Genomic DNA, 24543 nt, shown 5'->3' on the forward strand with positions numbered 1-24543 from the left:
GATGGCTGGGTTTCAAGAGGCACTGGGAAGGAAAAAGTGAGTTCAGCAGCCTCAACAATAACTAAGCAGCACATGAAGGAAAACAAGCTCTGCTGAGCTGGGCCACCCAAGGGATCTGGGGTTGAACTGAAGCAATGATAGCCATGACATTTCTAAGTCTAGGAGCAAGGACACAAGATTACATATCTCTTTTAGAATAGACTGGCCTTGAACGTGTAAAACGGAAGCAAACTGGGGAGGGAGTTTTAGAGGAAGTAAACATTTGCCATGGTGCACAAGGTTAAAGCAACATCAGAATAACTGTATTCATGAGAACATACAGGTCATATGAACTAAAAACAGTATTTTTGGAATTTTACAGGAAGGAAATCTGCCCACTAGAATACCCGAAGGCCAATTTGCAAGACACCAAAAGCAGCAGTAAGCTGAAATCCTAACCAGGACACAGGAACTTCCAGGGTTGCTAGCTAAGGAAATACCTCCCAGAAAGTCAGGATGTAACAATGAGCCTCAATTATGAAGGGGTTATTTCTTATATAGTCAGGTGCTTCGTAACATCTTGGCTATTTGTCCTGTGATGTTTCAACAGGACTATGGTTTTATTAGAGAAATTATGGACAAAAAGAAATCCGGCCAGGCGTGGTGGCTCACGCCTATAATCCCAGTACTTTGAGAGCCCAAGGCTGGCGGATCACCTGAGGTCAGGGGTTCGAGATCACCGTGGGCAACATGGTGAAACCCTGTCTCTACTAAAAACACAAAAATTAGCTGGGAGTGGTGGCAGATGCCTGCAATCCCAGCTACCCTGGAGGCTGAGGCAGGAGAATTGCTTGAACCCGGGAGGTGGAGGCTGCAGTGAGCCAAGATCGCGCCATTGCACTTCAGCCTGGGTGACAGAGGTGACTCTATCTGACAAACAAAAAAAAAAGAAGAAGAAAAAAGAAAGAAACCCCTGCCCTACCCCTAATGCTGATTCTGTCACAGGGAATACGGTCCTGGCCTCTGTGGGCCTGCCTCCCACCAGGTGCCTCAGCACTGTCCTCTACTGTTGGTGTCGTCTTTCACTTCTGTTCAATATGATAGCCTTGGGGCTGGAGTTCCATAATTTTCCATGATGCTCTGATCTTTGAGTTCATTCTCATCCAAAACTTACCTTGGGGATTTGCTTATCAGTCTCACTGATCCTAAGTGCAAGAAATTTGATTTTGAACAGGGACAACTGTTTGGAACAGAAAGTAACTTGCAATTTTAAATGTTTCTCTACGAGAAGAGAATGAGTAACGGTTATTCACTCAAAGTCAGGGTGATGGTTATGAAAGAATCTGTACAAGCAAAGGAAAAGGAAATGGCTTCTGTCCTGCTGTTAAGTAGGTTGACTTAGTAAACAGAGGACAGGGCAGGTATACTTAGCTGTTCTGATCAACAGTGAGAGGTTTATTGCACTCAAATGTGTCTTGATTCTGGGGTATAGCCTCTTTACGTTTTGCAAAAATAAAAAATAAATAAAAATAAAAAAACAAAACAAAAAACCCTAATTAGCAAATGCATAAAATTAACGGGGCTACAAAGAAGGAATTTTTAAAGTTTCACCTGAAAATGAATAATTGAATCCTTTGCCAGAAATGGGAAGTCTGTGATGAACTTCACGGGGTACTACTCATAAAGGCCTGCACAGCACAGGGCCACTCAGACCCATGGCCTAGCTCAACTGGAAGGGCCCACATAGCTAGCGGTAACAGTGTTTTGGAAAGCGGGCTTTGGGGTGAGACAGAGTTGTTTCGTGTTTGAGTCCTACTCTGCAATTTATTGCTGCAGAACTTGGGACAAGTTGTTTCTGCTTCAATTTCCTCATCTGCAAACGAAGATAGTATTAGTACCTTTTTCACAAGGTTCTACTAAGGACTGAATGAGGTTAACACATAGCATGGGGCATATAGTAAGTGTTCAATAGACATTAAGTATCATCATCATCATTTTAGATTATTCCAGAATTTACTTTTCCTCTCTTTCTGGTAACGATGTTTCTAAGAACAAAAGAGCATCAATTTTCATCAACCGAGATGGGAAATGGTGTGAATTTCTTAAGAGATGTTACCAGAGACCTACATCATCTTCCTCAGGAAATGGAAATGGTATAGAAGTAAGATCCCTTTATGACACCACCTCTGCCCCCAAAAGTCTTGCCAAAATCTAACAGAAGAGGCATTTCATAATATTTTTCTACCTTTGAGGGCATCTTGGCCTCAACTAGAAAATCCTTGCACCTAAGATAAAAAATTCAAACTAGATCTAGGGGTGTGTTTCATTTAAAATTAACTTAAAATTGACTTAATTGACTGGACTAATTAGCTCCTTTCTCTTCCAACCTTCAGGGTTCCAGGTAAAGGTATAATTTATTTTCATAGAAGGAAGTTACAAGTCATAGAAGTATTTCCAAGTACACATCTGTATAAGGCAGATTAAAGAAAATAATTTTCAGTGAATTTGTTGGCAGAGGCCATGTTTATTCAAATGGTGTCTATGCAAATTGATGGGGCACTGAAATTCCCAAAAGAACTATGGCAATTCAAAAACACATCCACCCCAATCCTCACCAGTTCTTTAAATTTTTCTCAAATTTCCTGCCATAAAATGCACTGAGACCACCACTATTAAAATGCCAAAATTAAAAAATTTATAATCAATGTTTAAAGACTCAGATGGTAAATATTTACTTTCATGTTCGGATTTTTCAAAAATTAAGAAAATAAAAGCCTTTTTTTTAAAAATTATTACATCTATGAATAATGCAGAATTCTAGTCCACTGATCATTTGCTATCTAATTTAAAGGGGAAAAATATACCCATCCCTCTTTGACCCAAAGTAATGTGTAAATGGGCAGCACAGGTGAAAAGGTTAGTATTCAAGATTTACTGGCTGGGCATGTTGGCTCACGCCTGTAATCCCAGCACTTTGGGAGGCCAAGGCGGGCGGATCACAAGGTCAGGAGATCGAGACTATCCTGGATAACAGTGAAACCCCGTCTCTACTAAAAATACAAAAAATTAGCCAGGCGTGGTGGCAGCATGCGCCTATAGTCCCAGCTACTCGGGAGGCTGAGGCAGGAGAATGGCGTGAACCCGGGAGGTGGAGCTTGCAGTGAGCCGAGATCGTGCCACTGCACTCCAGCCTGGGCGACAGAGTGAGACTCCATCTCAAAAAAAAAAAAAAAAAAAAAAAGAGATTTATCTAGTTCTTGGTACTGTACGTCTGTTCTCACATAGCGCAGAGGTAGAAATGAGCACTGCTCACTTGTCATCACAGATGGGGCATTTCTGACAGACTGTGGTGCTAATCACTGGGGTCTTCTCAAGGCAACTTGGGAGTACAAAGAGATCATCTGGATCTATCCCAGATCACATTAAAAAGAGAGTTCTAAAGTTTAAAAGAAAAAATAAGAGGGATTTAAAAAGACATGCAGGCTCCCCAAATGGCCTAAAGGTATGCCATGAACATGACATAATCATTACATCAGAATAGTAGAGACGTACACAAAACTACCATATTATACGTATTTGGTCCCCATTTGTATGTGTAGATTTAAAATTACATTATATTGAGGATACTGCTATACTCATAAACAATCTTTACCTGGACATACCAATGTGACATAGTCCTCACCATCTGGCCTAACTCTGAGGTTAGACGGAGGTAAATTCAGTCCTATCATAAGAGATAGACATAAACTAAAAAAAACCTTTTAGACTAATATTTGTTAGGAAGCACCTGTGTATTTACCACCCTTTAACCATGTGGGTTGTTGATTTCCAAAAATCATGAATATAAAGATGGCTACAGAACAGAGCAATATATCCACTATATATTTTCTTCTAGAAACAATTACACATTTGGCAATAAATCAAAATCATAAACTTAACAGGGCATGGTAACACTTTTTAGACTACATGAAGGACACAATCATTTTCTAAACTGATTTGGACATTTTGGATTGTAACTTGGCATAAAATAGCTAAATCAAAACGGGGAAATTTAAGTTATCCCTTTTTGTTCATTTCTCCTTAACAATATTCTAAATTTTGAAAACATCTCATTCTTCTCAAGCATAACCATAAGAATCCTAAACCTTCCATAGTACAAGATTTTAAACTGGAAGCCAAACTCATTCTGGCTGTAACTATACAATTAGGCCAATTTTAGAGCCCAAAGGGGAAAAAAAAAAAAAAAAGTCAATACCTTTTAAATGAGAATGGACTGGTTTCCAGAGTCTATAGACAAGATTGTAAAGGCACTCTATCATTGTGGAACAGCAAATACTAAATTGAGCAGAGACTTAAATTGATACAAGTCTGGGTTTCCCCAGAATTGTTTTCTAAAAAGCCCACGAGGAGGCCAAATTCCTGTAAGTTCTACATATACATGCAATGTTAGACGTACTTAAGGGGCACTGGAGGCCCTCAGGTCAGAGGAACATTAAGGTGGAACAAGCTGTAGTACTCTTAGATATTTGGCCCTAAGCATCACACCTCCTGTCCCTTTTTCCTAAGAGGAGTGCTCTAAAGTGGTGAGTCTTTTATCGTGTATATGCATCCACATAAATATTGTCTCTCAGAGCAGCTAGGCTCAATATTTCTGCTTAGCTTTGCTATTCCAAAGCTTTTTCGGAAACACCACAGTGGTTCTCAACACATTTTCTTCCAGTGCTACTCAAAAAGCAACAAGGTGCTAAAGGGTAATCAAGTGAACCATGTGATAATTAGGGATGCAATTTAAGTAATTCAAGTGTATTGTCCCAAATTGAATCAAGATGCTGCTGCTTACAACAACAACAAAGTACACAAACCGTGGTGGAAGGTTCTCCATATCGTATCACATCACCGTCTTAATGCTACAGGTCTGTGTTATTCATTGAACTAGCCAGTGGCTACTGAGCACTTGAAATGTGGCTAGAGCAAACTGAGATGTGCTCTAAGTGTGAAATCCACACCAGATTGCAAAGAATATGAAAAATAAAGAATACAAAACATTTCATGCATATTACTTATTTCTTTTTACTTTTTAACGTGGGTACTAGATAATTTAAAATCACTCACAAGGCTCACATACTGTTTCTATTGAACAAAACTACCATAGATTTTATTTAAAAAGAAAACAAAAATATCAAGGGTGAAAAGCATTTGAAATACACAACACGGTTCTTGACTATATCTATGTTACTTAGGATAGGCCCAAAGACCATCCAAGGCCTCAAACTTACTGGTCATTAAAAATAGCTATAAAAATGCAAAGCCACCTGTACTGCACAAACCTTAATAGACTCCAGTGAATGGCACTCCTTTTAATGATGATGTCATCAAGTCCTCCAAAAACAAATACTTGGTAAATGTGAAATGAGAATCAAGTCAATAAATTGATAAATAACTCAGTTTTCCAAATCCACCAAGGAATGTTCAAGAGGTCAGAGGTGTTAAAAACCATCAGAATACCTAGTTGACAGCTGAATATAAAATGAGGAGCTTTGACATTCAACTCCAATACTGACCTGAGATGAAACAGAAGAATAAGGCAGACAGTGCAATCTTGCATGCAGAGATTTTTATTGTGCTATTTAAGTCAAAATCCGTGACATTCATTTGAAAGCCTCCACAGATGGGTACTATACACTCTGCCCACCATGCATAGGTAAGGACTCTTTCCCTGCTCAGTAAAAGAGGACTGGAATTGTTTTCTTCTCTTTTTATTTTTAACAGAATTGCCACCGTAAGTGTTCCTAAGACCAAAAAAAATCATATTTGCCAAAGTCTTTCCAAAGCCACATTTATAAATAGGTCCTCACCAATAGATGTGACCAGGATCACTCCTGGAATCATTTGCATACCTTGCTTGGGACTTACAGGACGCCCCTGGGAGTCCACTTACCAACACAGCTCCCATGCCCCACAGCAGGCATTGTGGAGGGGGGTATAAAAAGAGTACTTGGCATTAATGCCAATGGACTCCTATTTCTGGACATTGCCCAGGAGAAGACAATATGATCTAGAACTCTGCATCTGAAAAGCCTGTTCTAGACAGCAGGGAAGTACACCTTCATCCAAGGGAGTTCAGAAAGACAGCCTAGTGCAAGCCACTTGAAGTTAGGCTGACTTGCTTCCCATATTCAAGTCCAGAGGGCTCTCAGCAGGTGATCTGAAAGAAAGAGCTATAGAGTCCTACTGTGGCCACCAGAGGACTTAGCAAGGGCTGGGTGGAGGGCACTGCCCTCTAGAGGAGGCATGCATTATTACCAGTTTAGGGTCTACTCTGTGCCATCGTTTGTCAGATACATATGTATCTGGTGCCATCCCCTCACGAGGGGCAAAAACCACTCAGTCAAACTGAGTATACTTTCAAAAAGTATACTAGAGATCAAATAATTTTTAAGAGACTTTTTTTTTAAACCATAGGATTTGAGTCACTTTAGCTTTGGCAGGGGTTTGAGACAACTATGCAGACTTTACATGGTAATCTGGCCCCAACATTCCTCATTGTGGCTCTCATGATCTTGACTGGGCTTACTCACATGCCTGGGGACTAGCTACCCGGTAGCCTATCTATGCTGAAAAAGGGTGTTGGACTAGTACACACATTCACACCTACCTCCATATTTTAAGTTTATTGTTTACAAAATGCTTTCGAAAGTATTACCTCACTAACCTAACAGTCTGAAAAGTGTTAGCATCTCCATTTACATACGCAGAAACTAAGGCCAAGAGGGTAAGTGGATCAGTTTCCTCTGAGGGGGCTCTGAGTGCCCACTGCCAATCCATCAGATGCCTACTGGAACCTAATGCTTCTGCCAGCCAACCACCACACCGGCTTAACTTACAAGTCATCCTTGCTCATCCCTCAACGTAAATTCTTCCAGCCTTAGTCTCTTCAATTTTTCTCTTTATCTATTTTCCCAATGTGTGATAAATTGCAAAAAATGTCCCACTTCCCCACCTCTTCTTACATCCCTACCCTTTGCTATATAATTTTGTGACTTTGAAACTTAGCTATGTGACTTTCTTGGACAAATTAGATGTTAGCAAAAGTGACCTGACCCACGCAGAAGACTGAAGAGCACTTAAGCAATTCTGCTTGCTTTCATTCTTGTCTCCGTCTTTACTATGATAAGGCCACATCCAGGCTAGTCCATTGGTCCCAGAAGAAAGATGAGATACACACAAAGCAGAGCCAAGTTACCCCAGCCAAAGCCAGTATAGATGAGCTGACAGCTAGGTAACCCCTAGACATGTAGGTAAGTTCAACCAAGACCATTAGAGCCACCTAGGCACCCCCCCCCCACCCAATCTGACTCCAGAAACATGCACAATAAACTTATTATTGAATGCTCTCAAGGATTTATGGTTTCTATGCAGCATTAATGGGGCAAGGGACAACTGGTACTCACTGCAACACCCTACACACCTACCCAAAGTCTTCCCATTGTTACTCAGTTCTTTCGTTGAAAAATAAACTCCTCTCTTCTGAATGTGCCTTTCACTTCCCAGCCCTCTCTGGAACCCAGATCTCCTCTGAGGGTACTGTGTCTTCTGTGGCCCTTTCTCCTACACCCAACACACTCATTGCCAGGAGGCAGGGTTAACATCTTTCTCATGCCCCAGTGCAACTTCCAGATCACCGCCCTTTCACTCTCGAATAGTCATCCTGCTCTCCTGATGCTCAGACCATCTGGCTATACCATATACCATACTCTATCACTTCCTATTAATGTCAAGTACCAATCTCTTTATGTTTTTAAAGATTGACAGCTGGTTGATGGTTATACTTTATTGCATGCCCTATTATCCAGGGTGACTTCTTGCCCTTAGCATCTCAGTCCTGAAGTAGTCCCAATGGCAATGATCTTCACCTTCATTCCATGTCTGCCACCTACTCCCATAGCCAGAACAAAAAATTTGTCAGAACCTGAAAGTACTTCCAGAATAGTACATCTAAAATCCCACTCTTTGACCATAGCCCTCTCATTTTTCCAGCTCTCACTTCTTTAGTGCCACTATATTTATTTTTCAATCATTTATTCAAAGCCTGCCCTGTCCCAGGCACAATGCCAAGCACTGAAGAAATAGCAGTGAACAAGAAACAGTCTTTGCAGTGACAAATTCACATGATTCTCATCCTCAATAGATTCCTGGCATTGTCTGCAATTTTCTCCTTTGGATCTCTTTTCCATTCTCCATAAGATAATGTTTTTCAAAACACTATCTCCTCAAACTACTTACTTGGTCCCACGAAGTTCCCACAGATGACTTATGTCTTATACATCACAAAGAAAATTGAAGCTATCAGAAAGAAAATTGCCTCATACCTCTAAAATTTTCATGTATACACACTTGTTTCATCCTCCTTCCCAATTCTCAAAATCAAAGATGTATCCTGTTCAAAACTAATGCTTTCACCTGTGCTCTGGATCTCATCTCCTGGCATCTCTATTGTTTTCCCCCCTCCATTGGGTCATTAATACACAGTATTTATCTTCAGGTAGGGCTAGCTGCTCAAACAGATAAACCCTCAAGTCTCTCCCTTAACATATTCTTCTTGTTCACATAGAATTACACTGTGAGTATTTGGAAGGGAGCCATCCAAAGATGGTCCTCAGTTGTAGCCGACAGATGGGGAAAGAATGGAAGATCACCCGGGGAGGCAAGGCTTGGAGGTGGCATACGTTACTTCTGCTTTCCTTATCAACTAGAACCCAGCCACCTGACCACACCTAACTCTGAGGGAGGCTGAGAAAGGTAGTCTAGCTGTGTGCCTAGGAAGAAGATGGAATGGGGTTTGGTGAATCCTACTAGACTTTGCCTCAGTAGTTAAGAAAAGGAGTTTTAAAGTCAGAAAGACCAGGGTTCAAATCTCAGGCCTGCAATTACTGGGTGGGTGGTGGTGAGCTGATCTTAGGATTTAGACAGATTAAGGTAGACAATAATAAGAACCTCCTAAGCTCAACGGGGTGGGAAATGTATCCGCTTCATGCCTTGGTAACTGGCTAGATACATGTTGCTAGTGCTCAAGAGTCAGAAAAAGTATACTGTTCACAGGCAAGCAGAACTATTTTTCATCTTTATATCTTCCATAAACAAGTAAAAGATATGGAAAATTCCAAAGGTGTCTGGTCCCTTCCAGAAAACAAAAAAGTAGGACAGACCTCTGCAAACTGCTTTCAAGAATTCATTGTAGAAACTCTCAAACCTTAGTTGTATATTAAAAATCATCTGGGGAGCTTTAAAAAATCCTGATTCCTGGGTCACACCCCAAACTGATTAAATTAGATTATCTGGGGGTGAAACCCAGGCATGAATAGTCCTTAAACCCCAGGTGATACCAATGTACTGTCAAGGTTGAGAACTACCACCTTAGAGGATTGAACATTCAATATTGTATTTTTGCTTTCTAATTCAAGGGAGCAAGATACAGAAAGATTAAATACACTACTTATAATTGGGCAAGACAATTCTGCCTTGATTATTTGTTTCTTCTTGACTTAAACCTTTAGGCTCTAGTTACTATTTCTAGGCAATGTTTCTTAGCTCAGAGAGCATTAATAACTAAAACCTATTTCTTCAGTGACCCGTAAGGTTAGTGAGCACAACTAACCTTACTTAGAGAAGTCAACATTCATTAGTCAAAAAACAGAGAAGTCTCTCAACTGTTAACATAAATAATTTAACAACCTAAAAATAAATACAATAATTGTCCTTCCATAGTACCTTTCGTCACGAACCTGGTTTTCAGGGTCTCAACAGACGTGTGTGGTCAGAACCAATCTGGCAGCAACATTTCCTCCAGCTGGTAGGCATAATACAGCTTCACAATGTGAAGCTTTAAATAACATTTTGATGGCTGATGGGGCGGGGGTCATAGCTTACTAGGTAGATAACAGAAATACGAAAGGCAAATTATGTCTAATATATTATTTGGTTGTGCCTCTTGCCTGGAGCCAGCCTAGGCTATCCATCTTTACAAATGACTACACTGTATGGCTCTGAAACAAATGAAAACAAAACAAAACAAAACAAAAAAACACTCAAAAGTTCTCAGAGTTATTTGCCAAGATAATAAGAATCCATGCATCCCAAGTGTGACCTTCGGTCTGTTTCCTCATCCTTAAAATAAGCACAATGGATGAAAATGTGGGTTGTGTTTCGGTTCTAACACTGAGATACACTTATTTCTCCTCCTTGTGACTCTACCAAAGGCACTGGGGAGTGTGGGAGGGTCCATGGAGAAGTATCTAGAGCATAATTTAGGAAATAAAAAAGTAGGGGCTTAAGGAAGGGTGCAGCTATGGGCAGAACTGGTTTTTGTTTTGTTTCAAGGGAAGAAAAATCTGTTCAGTTTGAGGGCATATTGAGTTTGGGATATCAATATAGAGATGGCCATGGAAAATGAGTCCAGATTTCAGGAGAAAGTCAGAGTTTTCAGGATTGAGCTATTAGGTTGGTGTGAAAGTTAGTGAGGTTCTTGCCATTACTTTAATGTCATGAGATGGCATGAGGTCACCAAATGAGTATAGAGGAAAGAGCCACAGACTGAGACCTGGAACCCATCCTGCATTAAGGGACTGGGGAGAGAGTAAGAACTAGTAAAGGAGGCTGAGAAGGAGCAACCAGTGAGATAGAAGGATAGCCAAGAGAAGGAGGTGCTTTGGAAGCCAGGTGGGGAGAAACTCCCAGAATGCACAGTGAGCTTTCAACTTCTCAGTGATTGAAGTTGAATCCTCTTCATGATTATTGGGAGCAATGGAAGCTGAGTTCCAGGAAGGTCTTTGATCGTACTACATGGCATTAGCTTCAGTGCTTGCCTTGTTATTCAAAAAGAAAGCCAAATTTCTCAGAAACCAAAGGGTCTGCTAGTAATGCTTACAAATAGGAGTAAATAAAACTGACAATGATCACACTTCAGTGTTAACAAAGTGCTGCCTCACATGGGCTCTCCTCGGATCTCCACAACTTCCCTGTGAGATGAGAAGGGTTAGCTTCAACTGTACAAAACAACAAACTACAAATCAATCAAGATTTAAGACCAACCATCTAGACTGTAGAAAAGCCATAGAACTTAGGTCTTCTGACCTCAAATCTTCGGTTCTATCTTCCATACCATATTACTTGTTATGTAAATGAGGAGAAACCCAGCTTCTTCTTCTCTTCAGTGAGCAAGGCTATCCCAAACAAAGAGAAATATGCGCACAACTAATATTTGCATATTATTTTGCAGATCACACTAGCATGTGATCAACATCAGAAAAATAGGGGAAAGAACCAAGTCTGAACTAAACAAGTTATAGAAACCAAGATTAAAGATAGGCATGAGAACTAGGACTGCTTTTCTTTGCCTCACCATGGGCTTACTTAACATTCCACTGAAGGTAAATTGCCAACATGGTACTCAATCCCTCCACCTTCCCAAGTAGGACCCAATTCTGAACTAATGCAAGATATGGCACACCAGTCAGAATCCTAACTAAAGTTACAGCTTCTTTTTTTCTTTTTCTTTAAAGACAGGGTCTCACTCTGTGGCCCAACCTTGAGTGCAGTGGTGCAATCACAGCTTACTGCAGCTCAGAACTCCTGGGCTCAAGCAATCCTCCCAACTCACCCATCCAAGTAACTGAGATTGCAGGCACATGCTGCCATGCCCTGCTACTTTTAAAAAACTTTTATAGAGACGGGGGTCTCGCTATATTGCCCAGACTGTCTCAAATTCCTGACTTCAAGCTACCTTCCTGCCTTGGCCTCCCAAAGGCGTGAGCCACTGCACCTGGCCCAAAGTTATAGCTTCTTATTTAGAGCCAAGGATATTCAGTTATTCTGAGCCTTTCAGTCCCAGTCAAATCAAAGAAAGCATAGATCCTAGAACTAAGCATGAAACATTTCAAATTATTTTAACTAACTAACTTCAGGACTAATAACCAATACACTGTGGGGTCTGGCCAAGGCGTGGCAACTTGAAATTTTTCTGACTCACTTCAGGGATCCAGAAGCAGAGTACTACATTAAATCAGTAGTTTTTGCCTTTATATATTAGTTTAGATATTTGTGGATTATTAGTCATAAAAAGTCAAATGGTAGATTGTAAATGCAAAAGTTACTTACATACAGCATACCCTGGATTAAAATTCTGCATCTGCATCTGTTTCTGAAGTCAGCCTCACTAGAGAAAGTAATTATAGTACATCAGCAAAACTAAGTGGGACAGGTCACCACAATCACATCAGTTTGGATGCTATATTTCTGAAATGCAAGTGACAGCAATTATTCCCTCTTTCTGATCAGGAAGCCAGTGCATTTTTATTTATGTATTTCTGAAAGATCACAAATGAATCTAATACAAAATTTAAAGATATAAAGGGATATATGGTAAAAACAAAAACAAAAAAAAAAAACTTCTTAATGAAAAGAATGGGAAAATATGCTTAAATTAGGAAAATCTGAATAGCTTCATTTTTGGTTTGGAGCATATACTTCCTTATTTTTCTTTATTTCACTTCCAAATGTAAGTTTATAAAACTTTTGTATTTATTACTATCTGCAACCCCAAAATAAGATGATTTGTACAATACAGGAGAGCCCCGATCATAAAGATTCATTCTTAAGTTATATACAATTTTACAGTTTTGTCAGAGTATGCTCTGTGTTGGCAACCCATGAATACAAAACCGAGAATGTCAATACTGTGGATGTCACAGAGCTGCTCAGATTTTCAATCTAATTTAGGAATGAGGGGTTATGAATCTAAAATGACAATATGTCCTGCCTGCTAAACAAGCTCCTATCCTCCATACAACTATCAGCCCCCTTAAGGCTTCTGTGATTAAAATAAGCAGCAAAGCATCATTTAGAGACAATGCAAAGGCCTTTCCTGTAGCTCTTGAGAGACACTCAAGGCGGAGCCATGCCTTAGCTAATAAACACTGATAACCTATGCCATTTCAGGTGCCATTTGGAGTCTAAACAAGGTGAGAGCACGAACAATATCACCTGCAAAGAACACTTGCTGTGCTCTTTTAAGCAGAACCAAGTACTCAAAGAAGAGTGAATGCAACAAGGGCAGCATCCCAAATTCCATAGCAGGGCAGACTCCGATGCTATGGGGGCCCCGGTGTGAGTGGGGCCCAAACAGCTGGCGTGGCTGCTGCCTCCCAGTCAAGCAGGAGGCCTGAGATATCCCAGGGGCAGCAGTGGCCACCACCTGGACACTCTTATCACTTAGGCTCTTGAGGCTAGCAAAAATAGTACATTTCTTTACTGTCTGAGATTTTTCAGTGTGTGGTAACTTGCCATTTCCAGCAAAATTGGAAGGTCCTAAGATATGAGCTCAGGACAAAGACAAGATAGGGATGAAATCCTTAGCAAGACACAGGTGCCAAAGTGCAATGTCTTCAAAGACACAGCTTCACCACTAAGAAGAAAAGCCATCCAGCTTCCACTATAACACAACTACTTTGTTCCACAGTCTGTGCCAACCAGATGCCTCCCCACCACCCACAGAGAGACCACCAACTCCCAATCCCATACAGCCAGGATCTGTGCCCATCGTCCAATGAAGCCCCTAAACCTAACACAGCATCTCACAGAGAATCAGATGAAGGAAAATGTCTGCCCTGTAAACTGCTGAACTCACTGAGCAAAGGAATTAATATGAAGACTCTCCTAGCTAGTATGAAACGGTACCACTCTCAAGGTAGCTCAGCGACTAGCTGAGAAGCCAGATGGTTTGAGTAAAAGATTTGTGGGGGAATGAACCCTCCTTACTCTCCCACTCTCTCTCAGACACAAAAGTTCCCGCTGGAAAGCAAATCAGAGGGGAAATTATGCCGCATGCACCCTGACTTGACAGTAACTTCCAAATACACGCTATCAAGAACACCCACCCAACCATCTGTCTGTCTGTGATCCCTTTGCTTATTCACACAGAGAAAAAGCCCAATAAAAAGGAAGTCATCTGGCTGACAGTCTGGGGGCTTTCTGAACTTCCCCATCCTCCGGAAATGCACAAGCCAGGTCTGCTGTTCTATCCAGAGAGGAACAGCATTTGATGGAGATGAACAGTGGCTGACAGTTAAAGATCAGTAAGAAAGTAAATGTATAATGGATTGTGAACTTAACGAGTTCTGACTTCCCTAACATGCTCACTGAAGTCTCTGTACTCCTGATGATTTAGAATGCATGCTTCCTGTTCTAGTCTGTACCACCCTATGGTCCTTCCCAGTGATGGCCTGATTCCCTCCATCTTCCTTCCTCCACCTTCCTGAGGTTCACTGCACCAACAGCTTCCAAGGTTCATTCTTCCTCCAGTACAAACACCTTCCTTAATCTGCCCAAAATATGTTTAAATCATTGTATGGCTTAAGTCTCCATCATTTTGTCCTTCTGACATGAACAGACAAATAGTAAAAATGTAAAATGAGGCTGTTTTTCCCATTAGTCAATCTTTCCCTGTCCCTTCCAATCCCCACAACAAAGAAAACTATCACCCATCTGATCAAATGGATGGGTAAGCCTCACAAGATGAGGGCTGATTTCCCTAAATCAGAAGAGAGGCTCAGAGCAGAAGGAGTATTCTAAAGAAAGAGAGCAGCATACAAATAATGAACCAGTGTTGCTCAAAGTGTGGCATGAAGTCTTCCTGCTTGACCAAAGCTTTGGGAGTCTGTTCAAAATGCAGATTTCTGAGTACAACATGAGACCCACCGAACCAGTCTTTCCAGGGTGCATAAAATGCAAAACTCCGTGTTGCCTGTAGAGCACATCCCTCTAGGTTATCAGGTTCTAAGCTCTCACTGCTTTTGAGGTATTTTGCAACTTCGTGAGTTGTAGGCAACTGGAAGATATTAAAAACTCTGTCATTGTCTGGTTTTGCCTGACTTCCCTTCCCATTTAGGGGAAAAAACTAGTTTTGCTTCCATTTGCAATTCTATTCCTTTACTCAACATAAATGTGTGCTTTTTGACTTTTTCCCTTTGAACTGCTGATAACTTCTGCCAGGTTCCCTCATGTGAGTCAAATGAAATCTTTAAAACATGTTCATCCTTATGTGTATGAAAGTAATGATTTTGCCTTTTCTGAATATTATCTTTTAACAGAGGTAGGGCCCAGGAATCTCTATTTGCAAAAGATGATTCTTCAGCACAGGAGAGTGGGAAAATCAGCACTCTCTGGCCGAATGCAAGCAGCCAGGCTCTTTGTAGATAAAGTTTTCTTGGAATACAGCCACGGACACTGTGGCTGCTTTCGAGCCGCAGTGGAGTGGTTGTGACAGAGACCCTGTGCCCTGCAAAACCTAAAATACTATCTTGTCCTTTAAAGACAAATTCTGCCAACCCCTGCTTTACTGGAATAGCTTTCAAAGTTGATATTTATCAAGGAAATCTTTTAGTCACTGCAAGGCAATTGTGGATAAGCTGGCCATGCCACGGAAAGCTCAGTGGAAATACTGACGCTGAGTATGGTACCAGCACTCAAAGGTGAGAGGAGGTTCACAGGGGCTCAGGGAAATTGCAGAGTGGCTCTGAGGAAAAATACATTTTGTGTAGCAAGAGTAGCCCACCTCAGTAAGCTATGGAAAGTGCTTCATACATTCATTCAGCAAGCACTTATGGAGAATCTACCGCCACCTATAGCAGGCAACAGGTACTCCATAGATCAAGCTTGTCCAACCCACCTTATCTTGTGGTTGTTCTGTTTTGTTTTTAGGCTTTTAGCAGCCTGAAGCCATGGTTTTTAAGTTTTTGTCTTTAGTGATGAGTGGAAAAGAGGGATGAGGAAGGGGCTTTGCTGGCCAACCAGAAACAAAAACTAAGAATCCATGACTGTATTCTTGCCCTTGGACACCCCCGCCGTAGATGAATGAGGCAGGAACTCTGCCCTGCAGATGACCACGATTCAGATCATCATTATCAGCCACCCCTGTGTAGTGGATAAGGTATAGCCGTTGAGAGAGAGGCTCTGGAGACAGTCTTTGTGGGTTTAAAGCCCAGCTCCACCACTTATTAGCTGTATAACCCTGGGCACACTCTCTGTGCCTCAGTTTTCTCATCTGTAAAGTGGAGATATTAATATAGTACCTCCCTTAGAGAGTTGTTGTGAGGCTTTGGTGAGTTAATACACGTAAAACTCTTAGAACAGAAGCTAACAAGTACTAAACGCTGTCAATTAGGGCTATGACTATGATCAGAACCTGCAATTACACGCCACTTGCTGCAGTAGGTCTCTAATGTACATTCCCTCTAAACCTTATAAGAGCTACGCAAGCTGCAAATTATCCCCATTTAATGATGCAGAAACAGGCCCAGAGAGGTCAATGACTTTTCCAAGAATGCAAGGTAGAGATAGGATTGAAACCTAGATCTGACTCTGAAGTCCAGTTTTCTTTCCAGTCATTTTCCCTTGTGCAAGGTTGTCTAGAGTAATGGTGACCTCAAAATCACAGGTCTGCCTTCACGAGGTCTTCTACATTTCTCATGGGATTCAAAATCTGGCTTTGGAATAGCAGATTTTTCTACTGTGAGACACCTAAATATTTCTCTTTAGGCAAGAAAGGAAGAAATGATATCCTTATGATGAAAAAGTGTTAAAAATAAAATATTTTAACACTTTAAGCATTTTATTTCTCTCAAAATACTGATGGGATATGTTACTCATCATTTTCTTCTCTAGGCAAAAGGTCTAGTTAAATTTGAAAACCAATATAGTAATGCAGTGTATGGAGTGTCCTTATAATGTTCTTTAAAAAAAAAAAATCTTGAGAGGACATTAAAAGGCCCCGAATGTGCATGTTAAAGGAGCTGAAAGTGGTCCAGTGCTCTTTCAATCCCTTTAAATGAAAAGGGTTCTCTCTGTAGAAATTAAAAATAATTTGACTTGAGACACTGTATGAAAATGGAACCCCAGCTCATTTCAAGGTTTCATAGGCAGAAGCAGGTTGATATACTTTGCATTGGGGAAAAAAAGCTTATTTTCAGCTATGTGTAAGTATTTTATATTACATTCTTGTAGGAGAAGCTATAGTTATAGAAAAGAATATAAACAGAATCTTGTACTTAACTAAGCAACCATGCTTAGAAAGCTCACTGAAGCTGAAACATGTTATAAAAATAACATCCCTCGGCACTCGAGAGGAAAAAAGATTTCATTGTTTAGCAATATTTCTAATACTCTAATATTCAAATCCACCCAGCCCATACTTAAGGCTATAGGCAGTTCTTTAATGCTGAAAACAAAGTTTTTGATACATAATTTGGTCTGAACAATTTGGTTTGACAAAGGTTTACAAAAAAAAGAATAATTAAATCTGTAAAGACTCTACGGCTCCCATTGATGGCTGTATCCATTTTGCAAATCAATGGCTTCATACTGTTGCAAAAAAAGCAAAACTCTCAATAGGGAAATGTGATGCTGGTGCTCATGACACTGAATGGGTAATGAGTTACCTAGCCTTGTGGCCATATAGAAAATAAGTCCTTCATTACTGCACAGTATCACCCATAAGACACACATTCTACTGGGTGGGCCAGAAAACCATGCATTCTTTGTTCTCCAGATAGACGGCACAACGGTGCCCATGAATGACCTTCAGCCACACACCAAGCTAGCAGGGAGGCGAGAGTCCCTGCAGCTGGGGAAAGCAGGTGCTTCTCATGCTTTGTGGGTGCCCCATTCACTTTGTAAAAGCCCAATCAAGGTTACACAACTCAAAACATGTCAGAATAGTTTTCTCCTTCAAAGTCCAGTTAACTCATAGAGATCTTAATAGGATTCACAGGCATTATTTCAACTCAGCCCGTGGTGTACGGGAAGAACTGGACTGGGTAAAAACTTTCACAGGGTTTCAAAACCCAAATCTTGGACTGTATTCAGATCCCAGCACTGTTTAGCAGTGACCTTGGATGCACTGCTTAATCTGAGTTTCAACTTGTCTTTTGTAAACTAAGGATAATATCCATTCCTACTTGCATCTCTACACATGAAAAGAACTCAACAACAGTACCTGGCACAAAGGTGTTCCATAAATGGTCAGAAGCCTTGGGCTTCGAATAGTCAAAAACGTACCGGATTCAATAATGTAAAAAAGAAACAACAGCTCTACCTTTCAGGTTAAGTCAGTGGAAATACATACATCTAATTTCACTCTCTTGAAACACCATAAAAACCACATAAAGGGATTGTTTTTTAAAAGACAAACTCAGGAAAAAAACAGGAGATGGGACAATAGGAACAACATTTTGGAAGCTCCAAAGCAGACAGATGAGTGGTAACCAACTCAGCAGGCAAGGGAAAAAAATAAAAACAAAACAAAAAAACCTCAAACTAGCAGTGAGCAAAGCTGAAAATGGGCACAAGGCTTCTCTGGAACTGGGGGACAAGGGGGTCTCAAACGTGCAGAGGCTGGAAAGGAAGGCACCTGAGAAACTGTTACGTCTAGCTCCCCTTTCCATTCCACAGAGGGACTGCACTTTCCCCAGCCAGGAAAATACCCAGAGGATTATTTCCTAAAAAGGGTAAAACATAGGGTACCTATCCTGGGAGGCATAGTCAGGTCATGAGTATTCTAATGAAAATAGGGTCATTAAGTGACCAGATACACGCTGAACCCTGCAGAGAGACTACCCTCAAGTCTTCTTTCCCCAAGAAGCTCTCAGACTAAACACTAGACCTACCCTTCCTGCAGGAGACTTGAAGGCTTCTCTAGGGCATCTAATGACCCAAGGTGAAAGACCTAAAGATATTGTCATAGGCATTTCCCAACAAATGCCCAACCCAGATCACTCTATAGTGAAAAAAATTCAACAAGCTCCACCAACCTGCCTAGCTCCACAGCAGCTTTCTAGTTCCCAAGAAACCAAGGATTACCAGACATCTGAGAAAAGCCTCTACCAAGGAAGACAGATCAAAATAAGCAAACAAAAGAGCACTGGGAACAGAGACTATACACCTAGGAGAAAAATTAAGGAAATATATATCAATGATATCCTTGGAGACCTAAGATACTACGTCCATAAAATTAAAAAATGATTTTTTAACCCAGAAAATTAAAGAACTGAAACAAACATTTTTGGAATTGAAAATTATTATGAGAAATCAAAAATAAGAAGATATTGCCCCCAAATTAGAGCAAATACAAAGAGATGAAAAATAGGAGAAAACAGAAAATCAGATAACTGTTACGGAGATTCCAGCTCCTGAGTGTTAGTTGCAGAATGAAAAGAAAAATGGAGAATAAATGTTTCAAAAATAATTTCCCAAAACTGAAGAATTGAGGTGTCAGAATGAAATGGCACATAGTATGTCATAGAATGCCCAGCATAGTGGATGAAAACAAACCCATGTCACGCCCCATTAGTGTGACATTTCAGATACCTGGGGACAAAAAGACTTTATAAACTTGTAGAGAGAAAAAGAAATCAGGTCCTAAGTATCCTATCAGGAATCAGAATGGCTTCATACTTCTCTACAGCCATAGTAGAAATAGAAGACAACAGATCAATGTATTAATTTTCCTTTAGAGCTTTGAATTCTACTCCCAAACTCCCATGAAGTATGATAGTAAAATAGACATTTTCAGGTATGCAAGGCCTTGAAAAATTTACCTCCCTTGTACCCTTTCTCGCAAAGTTACTGGAAGTGCTCCACTAAAACCAGCAAGCAAAACAGAAGATATAAAAAGAAAAGAAGCTCTAACTCAGGAGAGAGGCCAAGGGAAGCTCTGGATGACAGCTGTGTACTAAAAGAAGACAACCAGTCCAGATTGGTGCAATGTGACTCAAGAGAGGGGCACACTGATAACTTTCATCGCAAGACGCCTGCTGCCGTTAAACCTGCCGTTAAAACAATGATGGGGTGAGCTGGATGCAGCTTCTTCTGTTTTGCTCTTCCTGGCATGGGCTGAGGAGATTCCCGCTCTTCTCCACTGCCTGAACCAGCAAAGGACTCATTTCACTCTAAGGCAGCCTTCTGAGAACTGGAGGCAGGCATCAAAGAGCTGGAGAGCAGGAAACACAGAGCAGCCTGTGCCCTCACCACACTCCTGCTAGGCGCTCAGTACCAGTCCCACACTACAGTGTTGTCAAATGTCCTGCCTATCAGGAGCCCCATTTTTCCTCAGATTCACTCGTGGCCTTGCCCATCAACTTCCCCACAATAAGCTCTGAAAGCAGAAGCCAGATTTCTCCCAGAGACCTGGTGGGCTTGCCTTCTCTTGGGACTTTCATCAGACAAAACCAATGTCTCTCTTTCCTTGCACCGCTAGGTTTGTATTTGCTGCTTGGTTTTCAAAACCATACAATATATTGTTTAGGGATACATACATAACTCTGGCTGCTAAAAAGGTAAGGCAGAAAATGAGTGACAAGTCAGGGGAGTGGTTATCTCCGGAGGTTATGCTACTGGGAAAGGGAACAGGGGAAGGGTCTTTAAGGAGCTATTTTCCCATTTCTTAAACTGGGGGTGTGGGCCCATGAGTATTTTAAAATCATTCTTTATACTGTACCTATATCTACTAAACATTCTTTTGCATTTACAATACATTTTGCAATTTACAAGATGATTTGGGTCACAGATTATGTTACAAAGAGTACAAGAATCTATACCATTTGTCTCTATTGTTCCCCATAACAGCAGTGGACAGTGTCTGTTCCCACCATCATGATCCTTTAATATGGCCCAAGACAGCAGTCACAGAAAAGCAATTCTAGAAGACACTTCATGGCAGGAACAAACGGAAACAAGACCTTCTGTAATTACCGTTCATATACAGCCTTGAGAAATGCCCTAATGCTCCTCAACTAGTGGGGATTCCTGCAAGCTCACAGGCTTCTGAGAGAAACTGAAGGGTCTAGCCGAAAGAGATTGTTCTCACCATTTCCCCAGTGTGACTGAGTCTTGTTCGAACAAACTGGCAATTCCAAAATAAATACCCCAGACAACAGGTTCACTTTCCCACCATGATTCAGATGAAGCAGCAGAAATGTTTATGGTTAACTACTGACCCATGTTTGGTCGATTTCCTTTAACACTATGTATGGTATGCGCATACCACCATGACTAAAAGTCACTTTTCTTGAAAGGCATCTTGCTATTCGATTTCACTAAGCTGCTCCAACAGAAAAACTCTTTCCAAATTCTCATGTGCTGAATATTTTCCTTCCGTGTCTAGTCAAAGAAAGAAAGAAGTCATTCCACAGCATTCACAGAGGACTGAAGACGCTGCAGCCCAAGTCTCATGCTGTTTAGCCATCTGGCTGACACGCGGCCTGTCTTCCCTATCCACCGATTTTCTCTTACCTCTTTTGGACTTCAACTCAAAATTCAGATGCAGACAATTGAAAGCAACTGGGCACTGATTTGAGTAAGAGCATTATATTCCACTCACCTGACTAATAAACTGAAACAGCTGGCTATGTTACATTAACACCAATGGATTTATACTTTGACTTTTCTAAAATATCACTGGAAACGGCATCTTCAGAAAGAACAATTTGTCTCAGACTTAAATTGCCTCCACTTGAAGAAGACTGCTCCATTGTGAATAGGCTCACCTCTTAGAAGACTCAGTGACGTGTTCTCAAGACATGGCCACAGTACTTTTTCCTCAGATGTTTCTGATAAAGTATTGGCCATCGATAATGACTCTTCTCCCCAGATTAGAGCTTCTCAACCGTGGCTGCACACTGGAATCACCTGGGGAGCTTTAAAAACTACTGGTGCTTGGGTCCCACCTTCCGAGAATGATTTACTAGGTCAGGGATGTGGTCTGGGTTGAGTTTGGAAAGCTCCCCAGGTGATTTTAATGCACAGTCAAAGGTAAGAACTATGGTCTATTAGAGAATAATAGTGACCAGTTTCCTCCTGTCAAAAATATAAGCTAACATTTCCTAAAAACCATCACTGCTGTAACAGTATTTATGTTTATATATGCCATGCAGCATAGCTAAGTAATTAAGAGCACAGAATCTTGAGTTAGGCTACCTGGGTTTGACTGCTGGCTTTGCCACTCACTGGCTGAGTGATCTTGAACAACTTATATAACTGCTCTGTGCCTCAGTTTCCTTATCTGTGAAATGGGCTAATATGAGTACCCATAGCTCACAAAATGGTGGGTAATTAATTAGTTGATATTTATAGAATGCTGAAAACAATGGATATGACACAGAACATGCCTCAGTAATGTTTGTTGGATAAATTGTCAAGCCAGTTTCTGTCAAGAACCCCAAATAATATAGAATCACGTACAACTTTCTTTGGAATGCCAATCACACATTTTTAGTACAAAAATCTCTCAGATTTTTTGTACTACCTCTTATTTTTATAATGGAACTTTATCCAGCTCTGGCCAAAGGGGCATTCTTGAGGGCCAAGAGGGAAATTTAACATAACCTAGCGACATTCTTTATTGCTGGGTCCAATCCTTTTTCCATCATTTCAGACATCCATGTCATTGCTAATAATCTGGTGTGAAATCTGAGCACTATATTTGCAGGAATTGGCAAGAACGGCTTTAGAATTCCAAGTTTTTTATTTTCAAATGAGTATGTAACTGTCTCACCTAGAAGATAAAGGAATATTTTTTTCCAAGAGTTCTCTGTAGCCTTGTAGGAGATAGAGGACCTTGGATTTTTCTTACTTTAATTACATATATATAATTATATAAAATTATATAAATTATATAAATATATAATTATATAAAAATATATATATATATGCTGTATGCCAAGCACCATGCACAGAAATTTATTGATTCAAAAAATATTTAAAACAGGAGATCAAAACTGAATGCAGTCCTGAACTGTGAAAACAGACACTTGGCTGCACAAGCTTCTCAACTACACAGATAAATATGAATAGTATTTGAGGAAAAATAGTTTCATACATGTAGCTCCTAAACACAGAGGAAGCCTGATGGTGAACATTTCAGAGTCTCTCTATCTTCCACTAATAATAGAACCGATTTCTTATCAAGGCAGTGCAAAAATGCTGCAGAAAGGTTGTGTGAAGAGAGACAGCTCCAAATAATATTCCGCAACACCACTTCAAATACATTCAGCTTGCTAATGCTTTCATTCAAAAACCAACACTTAAATTCTCTAATGTCACGAAATCGCTTCTTAAAAATAATGAAAGCTCATTTTGAAACATGCAGATTACTCATCAGACACTGCTGAGAGAGTGTGTAAACAGGCTCATTTCTACAGGGCAATTTGGTACTATGTATTAAAAGCATTTACAGTGTTTATCCTCTAACACGGATTTATCCTTACGAAGTAATAAACACTCATGTGAAAAATGTACATGCAAGCAAGGTCATCATAACACTGCTTAATAGCAAAAAAGAGCACTGATTACTTAGAGGGTGGTATATTCATACAATGGGGTCCTGTGGCATAGCAAAATATTGAGTGAAATGGGAAAATATCTGCGATAATGTTATCAGGAAAAGGTGGTTAAGTTATTTGGATAGCAGGACTCCATTTTTGTGGAAAATAAGGATATTAATCACTGAAAAAATGTATGGAATGATGCACAGCAAAATGTTAAAGGAAGTTACCTTTGATTAATGGAATTGTGGGAAATTTTCTTTCAGGCAGTAATTTTTAATTATTCAATTATGTATGGCTGGCACAATAAAATAGCTAAAATTTTCAAAATAAAATGTAATAAAGATATATTAAATAATACTATATATATAAAATGAGGAAGGGGAACAGACCACTTTTCAACTTTCCCACATTTCTCAAGAGTTGTCTAAAATAAGTTCAGTAATGGCACCAAGGAAAGTTAACACATAGTTCTTATCCACTAAGAAATGGCCAGAAAACAAAGGCAGCGGAACTGAACATTTTAAAACCAAATACTGTCCTCTGAAGTGAGGGCTACCCATATTGGATTGGAGTCAGCAGTCAAGTGTTTTAAAACCTTACGTTCTCAAGACCCTAACTTTGGTATATGCTAACAGTTCAGTTACCTCACCTTTTTTTCTTTAAAAAAAAAAAAATATATATATATATATATATATATATATATATTTGGCGGGGGGTGCTTTCTGGTAAAAACCGGAAAGCCTGCTAGACAAATTCTAAAAGAGCTGTAACACTACTTTTTTTTTTTTTTTTAATCTTTAAACAGCATCTCAAGAACTCTTCTGGAAGTGTGAATTGCCCAAAGGAAACAGATGTTTAAAGGAACTGAAAGCTTAAGTGTCCCCAATTTACTTCGACTTATTTCTTACAACACTCCCACCTCCCTCCCCTCTGCTTTATTTCTCCAGTTCCCCCATATTTCCTAAAGGCTGGGGTCCTTCCCTACCAGGGACCAGGCTAAATCAGGAAAGATTCAAGGGAATCTAGGCTTTGGGGGTGCCCGGGAAACAGAAAGATAGCTTTGAAGCCATTCAATACTCATTTGGTAATCTTAATTCGAACTCAGAATTGGTTCTTCTCTTTCCCACCTTTTTTTTTTTTTTCCTCAAGGCTAAAACTAGACCAGAGAGCAATCTTTTTGCACACACTAAAC

The 24543-nt window shown here is 40.3% G+C and overlaps 1 protein-coding gene and 1 non-coding gene across 2 annotated transcripts in view; both read right to left on the minus strand.

Annotated features, from left to right (window-relative positions):
- The window catches only part of TSPAN7 (tetraspanin 7), a 118228-nt gene that overhangs the window by 50162 nt on the left and 43523 nt on the right, over nucleotides 1-24543 (minus strand). The gene's annotated exons all lie outside the window — the stretch shown is intronic.
- LOC119622050 (U7 small nuclear RNA) lies at nucleotides 24065-24126 on the minus strand. The gene has a single exon (XR_005238645.1). It is a non-coding gene; the product is annotated as a U7 small nuclear RNA (small nuclear RNA).

This window comes from Chlorocebus sabaeus, chromosome X, assembly GCF_047675955.1.
Source record: "Chlorocebus sabaeus isolate Y175 chromosome X, mChlSab1.0.hap1, whole genome shotgun sequence".
NCBI lineage: Eukaryota > Metazoa > Chordata > Mammalia > Primates > Cercopithecidae > Chlorocebus > Chlorocebus sabaeus.